The sequence below is a fragment of the Cryptotermes secundus genome, unplaced genomic scaffold (genome assembly GCF_002891405.2).
Source record: "Cryptotermes secundus unplaced genomic scaffold, Csec_1.0 scaffold364, whole genome shotgun sequence".
Lineage (NCBI taxonomy): Eukaryota > Metazoa > Arthropoda > Insecta > Blattodea > Kalotermitidae > Cryptotermes > Cryptotermes secundus.
In genome coordinates this window covers 1079687-1087713 of record NW_019733841.1, presented here as the reverse complement: position 1 = coordinate 1087713, position 8027 = coordinate 1079687, and the positions used below count along the sequence as shown (strand labels likewise).

Here is an 8027-nt window from a genome sequence, read left to right as displayed (position 1 = left end):
AAAGGATCCCAGGGTGGTTTGGATAATAAATAAATGGAAAATGACACGTGGAAAATACTGTATGTCTCCTAAGCAATAACAGTCATGTTTATTCCAAAAACTGTAATGGAAGTGATTCATAGTTTATATTAGTTTTGACAATGAAGTAATCTTGGATGATCAGGCATGTGAAAATGGAGTTTGCATCGAACGTTTTGGAGACTGCCTCCATCATCAGGGACTGATGTAATGATTACTTTTCTCATATATTCAGGGGGGTACGCGGCAGCGTAGTTGGTTGAGAGGCTATGCTACAAGCCGGAAGGTCGCGGGTTCAAGTCTTGATGTCAGTCGATTTTTTCAGTTGACCTAGTTCTTCCAGCCACACTAGGCCCTGGGGTTTACTCAGCCTCTAACAGAAATGAGTACCAGGAATTAATTAAATAATTTTCCTGGGGAGTAAAGCACAGCTGGCACGTAAGGCTGACAACATTACCGCCATCTTTGAGTCGATTGTCTAGAGAGAGTGGGACCCTCAATGTCTCACAACCCTATGAGCCTTCGTGGCCTGGTACAGGGATAGCTTTACTGTACTTACGTTTTTACATATATTCATAAACATAATCCTTTCAGAGCCTGGCGTCTTGTCTGATCACAGACCATTCAGGGAACAGTGGACATAGCATTCACATGCAGGTTATGCTGCTTAACTTAGACAATCTTCAAATTAACTAATGTAATACTAACTGCTTGGGACAGAAAAGAATATACAGTCGGCATATTCTGTGATATAGCCAAGGCATTCGACTGTGTAGATCACGAACTCATGTTATTCAAACTCCAATATTATGGTGTCCAGGGTTTATTTCTACAATGGTTTAAATCCTACTTTCAAAATAGGAAACAAAGGGTGGAACTAAAATATACCAATAACAAATATAATTCAGACTGGGAGCTAGTTCTCTCTGGTATGCCACAGGGTTCAGTCTTGGGACCTCTACTTTTTAATATTTATATCAACGATTTTCCCCTTGAAATAAGAGAATTTTCTGAAGTCATAATGTTTGCAGATGACACAAGCATTGTCTGTACAGCCAAGGACTATAATAATTTAACAATAAAATTAGATGATATTTGTAGTCATACGAGTAGATGGTTTCAGGCAAATCTTCTTACATTAAATCTTGACAAAACAAAAATTATAAAGTTTACACCAACAATACATACTGATTACCTGCTAACAACTATGCTTCTTAACACAATACTCAAAACAGCTGAAGCTACATTTCTAGGTTTACAGATTGATAATCATCTGACATGTAAGGTGCATGTAAATCAGTTACTTCATAAATTGAGTATGGTTGAATTCCAAATGCTAAAATTATCTTATATTCTAAACAAAAATAACTTAAAATCTGTTTATTATGCATATTATCATTCTTTAATGAAATATGGCATAATATATTGGGGTAATACCCCTGATTGTCTTAAAGTTTTTCGTATGCAAAAGAAAACAATAAGAATAATGATGGGAGTTGGGCCAACTCACTCATGTCATGATCTGTTTAAGAAGCTGGGAATATTGCCAATTCCCGTGTATACTTGTTATCACCATTGACTTTTGTTGTAAAAAACTGTGACAAGTTTTTGATAAATAATACAATATACACGATTGGCACCAGGAATAATAATCTTTTTCATATGCCTGCTTCTCGTTTGTTGTCGTATCAGAGGGGTGTGTATCACTCAGGTGTCAGGTTCTTTAACATGTTACCAGACAGTATCTCAATGTTAAGAACGGATAAAGATCAATTTAGGGTTGCTTTAAAAGGATACTTATTAAGAAATTCCTTTTACTCCATTGAGGAATTTGTTGACCATGTAAGAAGCATAAAGATAAATGCAGAGTAAATAGTCAGTCAGAACATATTGTGGGTCCTGTCTGTGTTCTGAGTCAAGGGGGCTGTTCTCAATTGTTTTAACATCTAATATTTAAACTAAGAATTGGAAAGTTGAGTTGTATCAATTCTAGTTGATTGATGTTGACAGCAGAGTTAATATTTTCCTTTCTAATTTGTTATAATTGGATTGACAACTTGCGCAGCCCTACGGGGTGACCATTGGATCAAAGGAAAAGAAAAAAAAAACTGGGAAGATGACTATTATTTTTCCTTCCTTTCTTTCTTCAACTGTTATATATAGGCCTTACATCATTGGAGTATGTTGCTAGCTGGGTACCTGAGTTGACTTGGAATGAACCCTACATCCACGTTGAATTAGCTGATCTCAATAGCTTTGTTCACTAAGTGGTCCATTTACTTGCTCTTCTAGACAATACCACGGTATCTTGAAGTCTATACAGTGCCCTGCCTCCACGCTAAGTTCCGCCATATCGGTTGTTATGTACTGTGATGTTCCTTACACCTCATCTCAATGGTACAGCCTGTCTATCCATCACAGACCTTTCTAAGTTCACAATGGATACAGTGTATACCTGGTATCCTAATCCTCAGTCATCTTTCACTGATCTTAATAGTTGTACATTATTTCAAGCTGGAATGCATACCTATTGAGACCAGTGAAGAGTGACCTAGGACATGCGAATAAGACTATGGCAGATGACTATTGGTCCATGCATACTCTTATCCATATACCTATGAAGTATGCCAGTATGTTCCGTAAAAACACTGGTACCTTCCTACCATATTACAGAGTGTCACATCCCAGACCAGAACATGAAATCTTCACCACAGTAAAAACATCAGATCTCATAAACTGAGTGTTTATTTTCTATTTTCAAAAACAAAAATAATTGAAATCCATTCATCCCCAGATGATGTAAGATTATTTTGTAAATACATGTAAAAACCTGCCTGAGGACTGTTAATAGATAACAAAACTTATCAGTGGAAGGGTTTAAAGTAAAAGTACTGAGAAAAATATAAGTTAGACTGAGTGAAACACTTCGAGCTATAGGCATTTCAAATGCCTGTTTGTGACATCATGTCTCACCAATGAACAATGGAAAGTATTTAAATAAAGCATATTTCCATGTCTTCACAAATGACTAATCTACATCTCCAGGTTGATGACAGGTTTGTAGAATCAAGTTTAATAATGCTTGTATGCTGGCCATGCATTTCAGTTTTAGTCTGTACTGTCTTATACACTGCAACACTGCTGTCATAAGTGCAGTAATCTTTCTAAAGTCAGGCAGGCTACAGTGATGTTAATTTCACACTTCACAGTTAATTCTGTCTATACTCTTTATGTAGCAGGCCATCAATGACTGTAGCAAACTGTGATGCGTCCCACAATAAAAGAGTTCAAACTGTGGGCACACAAACTATTGTGAGGAATGGTAAGTTCGATTTTCAACATCATCTTAAATCTGAATGAATCTTTTGAGTTTTAGTTGTGGAGTGCCATATCCTCTTTCCTTCAAATACTTTCTCATGGTATTATGTTGAGGGCTGCTGTCACCATCGTGAAACCTTCCTTCAGGACCCACACAGATAATGCACTCTCAGCTACACTCTGTGAGAATTCCACAGACTATTCAAATTCCTGCAACACAAGGTACAAAAATATTTTAAGCAGAAATTCCATAATTGATGGCTAAATATTAAACAGACTACAGTCCAGGAGAGAGTTGTTAAAGGGGCGGTACCAATTACTGTACAAGAACTATATATTTTTTTTTTCCTTGGCACTACAGCCCCAGTGGGCCTAGGCCTACCTCCATGAACTTCGATGTTCACTACGGTTTTTTCTAGATCTTACACATTCGGTAGGACTCCTTGGGCAAGTGATTAGCTCGTCGCAAGGCCTCTACCTGTACACAAACACAGAAAAACGCACACACACAAACTAAACATCCATGCCCTGAGTGGGATTCGAACCCATGATCCCGGTTTCCAAGCGAGCGAAGATAGTACATGCCTTAGACCGCTCGGCTACCGTGACCGGCTACAAGAACTATATAGCACTTTAAATTCTATTGTTACTTTTCAGTTTTGTCAAGGAATGACATGCTGCTGTCCAGTATTTGACATGTTAGTTTTACAATGACAGTTCACATAGGCACCAGTTAGAGAAGGTATAAGAAAATAGAAGTCATTTAGTACTGCATGGGACAACTGTACCTTCGACTGAGAGAGCCTTATTAATGCAGTTTTATTGCCATTTAGACCAAGTTGAAAGTGTTGAACCTCTTGAAGGAACCACAGTGCACAATAAATTACATAAATCAGCACACACATTTCTCAGGGATCTCAGGAGTAGGATATGTGTATGTCATCTTATGGAATAACATAATTCTGGAAGAAACAGCTTGGCCAGTCAGACTTGGGTCTGTCATGGAATTATCCAAGTGAGGCTTCCAATTGAACGAAAACTCCGAAGGACTTCAGATGTTAAATAAATTTAGGATGAGTCTGCAAATTTTCTGTTGGAACCAGACCAGAATTTTGGGATGCTGCATACTCTGTCCTAAGTCACTGTAAGAGGCAGGCACTTTTCTACCAGTCACTGAGAAAAATGATTGCTTTATAACTGTAGAACACTTATCTCCAAATCACTGGCATGACCAGTCATTTAACAATATGCAGAATCTGAGGCTCTCACAGCAGTGGTTATGCGGAGCTTGCTACCTGTTCCGAGCTGGTGTCTTGCTTGGCTTATTCTTTGACTATGAAGATGGAAGTGACATGTTCCTCTGAGATGTTGATTGATTTTCAACGGATTACATGGTGTTATATCCCGGAAGACAGAACTCTCTATTCAACAATACACCAATACGCTTATACTCACGGGGGCATGCGGTAGCGTAGTTGGTTGAGGCTACAAGCCAGAAGGTCGCGGGATCGAATTCCAATGAGGTGGATTTTTTTTCAATTTCCCTAATCCTTCCAGCCATACTATGGCCCTGGGGTTGACTCAGCCTCTAACAGAAATGAGTACCAGGAATATTCTCTGGGGTACAGGGTGGCTAGTGAGTAAGGCTGACAACCTTACCACCATCTATGAGCCGACTGTATAGATAATGTGGAAACCTCAACATCTCACAACCCTATGGGCCTCCACAGCCTGTTACAGGGATAACTTTACATTTTTTTTTTACTTATACTCACACCTTTGAACCAGCATCAGTCTACATCGAACCAATGCACAGTTAGAACATATTGAACATACAGACGCCCAGAAAAAATGCATACATCACATTTTATGATCATACATTGACACATATCAGAAATATGCACACGCAATACATAACACATTAAAAACCCGTACACCATAGGAACTTGTCTCTGGGCTCCACGGCCGGGCTTACTATGTAGAAAACTTCTAACAACAAACAACAAAGATCTACAATGACATAACATGCCCATTTCTACACTGTAGCACTGGAACCTAGAATTGGTATACATATTCTTACCTTCCATACGTAATAGTTTTAAATATTTTTACAAATTTGTAAGTAATTTTAATATTTAATATTTCTGTAATATATTCAGTATTTATATCATCAAATATATCTTGGTACATGCTATATACTTCATTTATATATATACTAGCTGTACCCAGCCACCCGTTGCTGTGGCAGATCGAGTGAATTAAAAAATTCTGTTGGATAATTAACCGCTTCATCTGCTTCCACAACAGTGTCGATGGAGTTGTATGTGACTGCCTCGCATTGAATGTTAGACTGAATGATATTGTTAAGTTCGTAGACATCTTTATTCTTGGCCGCAAGAATAGCTTGTTCACTCAGCCAGTCGTGATTCTTATAATTGGTTTCAACATTGGGAAATACTTTTTCAACCAATTCTTCCTTTGACGTCACTAAATTGCAGAAGTTATGAGGCAATGAAATTTGTCCTGAGGTCAGATCAACCGGCACCTTTCCGTTCCCAATTTTCAGCAATTGATGCGAGAATATCTCAGCTGATGGATCATTTTGCAGCTGGACACGCATATTTGTAGTTAATTTTAACGTCTTTACGTGTCGCCATAAAGTAGGGCATTTCAGGCAAGCATTTATTTCATACGCTGGTGTCGATCGAGGAATTACAGGTAATGTTTGCCTGAAATCCCCTGCAAGCAATATTAATGCGTTCCCAAATGGTCTGATGTTTCCACACAAATCTTGCCATGATCGATCAAGAGCCTCGAGCGATTTTTGTGCGCCATTGTGCATTCATCCCAAACAATAAGTTTGCATTTCTGCAATACCTTTCCCATGCCTGATCCTTTGGAAACGTTGCACGTGGGATTTTCAATGAATTGCATGTTCAATGGCAATTTCAAAGTGGAATGAGCTGTTCTTCCACCTGGTAGCAATGTCGCAGCTATTCCGGATGACGCAAGAGCTAAGGCTATGTCATTTTGGGATCGAATTGTTGCCAGAATCAATCTAATTAGAAACATTTAACCAGTTCCTCCTGGCATATCTAAGAAGAAGAATTCTGCAACCCCGTTATTGACAGTTTGCATGATTTGATCGTAAATGCCTTTTTGCTCAAGCGTTAGCTTAGGAATATTTGATTGCACATACGACAAAAGATCACCCGTGTTGTAATTTTGTTCACGACACAATTCTACATTGAACGAAGCAGCAGGAGATCGATTCGGTGATGGCATTCCCAATTGATTGAGAACTTTGTTCGCGATTTCTAAGCACAAATCCTCAATCATTATCAACGCCTCGTTGTAGATTTCTGCTGTGAAGTCCATGTTCATATTGGAATTTTCCTTGCGCATTCGAAGGAAAATATCTTCAGCCATGTGCTGCTTTGTTGATTCCGCGATTCCTACGCAACGACCCATTGTTATTGCGTTGTCTCTGTGGGAACGCTCCGTGTATTCATTGTAATCATGGAGATTCGATACAGTATCGCTATTGTTACTTCCTATGCAACGGTCTGTTCTAGCGTTTCCATAGGGGTCACTCTTCTGAATTCCAAATTCCAATTCCGGTTTTCAAAGTCGCATGTCACAGGTGTGACATCTATATAATGGGTATATAAAAACATGCGCGTCCTCGAATGCAATGTTGTGTCAAAATTTCAAAGCAATCGGTGAAGAACTTTCGGAGATTTTCGAGGGCTAACAAACCAACATTTACATTTTGATTTATATAGATTATCTTTTATCTTATGTTTCATCTTATTTTAAATGTAATACCTACCACCTTGAGAAAAAAATTCTGTTATTATATGAAGTGATGTCTTGCACTGGTATGGATCCATATCAGTAGTTCAGTAAACTAAAAGTATTCCTATATTAACTGCCTGATGATGGTCTTGTATGACCGAAATATGTAGCAGGAATAAAAAGCCTATTGTAAAACATTAAAAGCGAGAATATCAAGCAAGTTGCATATAACATTAATAAATCTGGACATAAATTGAGAAAGTTTTTTTTGTAGAAAACGTTTTTTATTCTGGTGAAGAGTACCTTGATAGGAACATTAAATTTGATCTTGAGGTATCCCAGTAATTATAGCTTTGTATTTTAGTTGCATGTATTAGTTTTTATACAGAGTGTCCCAGGAGGAATGGACCAAACTTCGGGAGGGTGTTCCTTATGTTAAAGTATGCCGATATAACCCAAAACACCTATGTCCAAAGTTGAACGGTTACAGAGATAATGGCCAGAGAAGTGTCAAATTTTGACCGGTGTTACACACTTGTTGATTACAAAATACATATTAAAACTGGCAGGAATATGTGGTTTCTGTAATGTTAATAATGTATGTAACATCAAACTAACTTGTGAGTGACGTGAAGCCATAAAATTGAAGTACAAAATACTCGCTCGCCATGTCATAATTGTCCTTAGGGTTTCCAAACACTATACATAACACATGACTGGCAAGCGCTGACGTAATATGGCTGACTGCACTATAAGCCGACCACATAACTGTATTAAACCTACATTCACGGAAAATCTCTTTTGGAATTTCGTTTCCATTATCTCATGTGGATTATTATGGGACCACATATGCACATTTCGTAAATTATTTACACCATCCAGGGTAAAAGACG

The 8027-nt window shown here is 38.1% G+C and overlaps 1 protein-coding gene across 1 annotated transcript in view; it reads right to left on the bottom strand.

The window, feature by feature from the left end:
- Nucleotides 1-2745: 2745 nt before the first annotated feature.
- The window catches only part of LOC111868229 (origin recognition complex subunit 2), a 23695-nt gene continuing 18413 nt past the window's right edge, over nt 2746-8027 (bottom strand). Inside the window, exon 10 of the mRNA XM_023858676.2 lies at nt 2746-3546. The gene's annotated coding sequence lies outside the window, so the exon portion shown is untranslated. The remainder of the gene's footprint in view (nt 3547-8027) is intronic.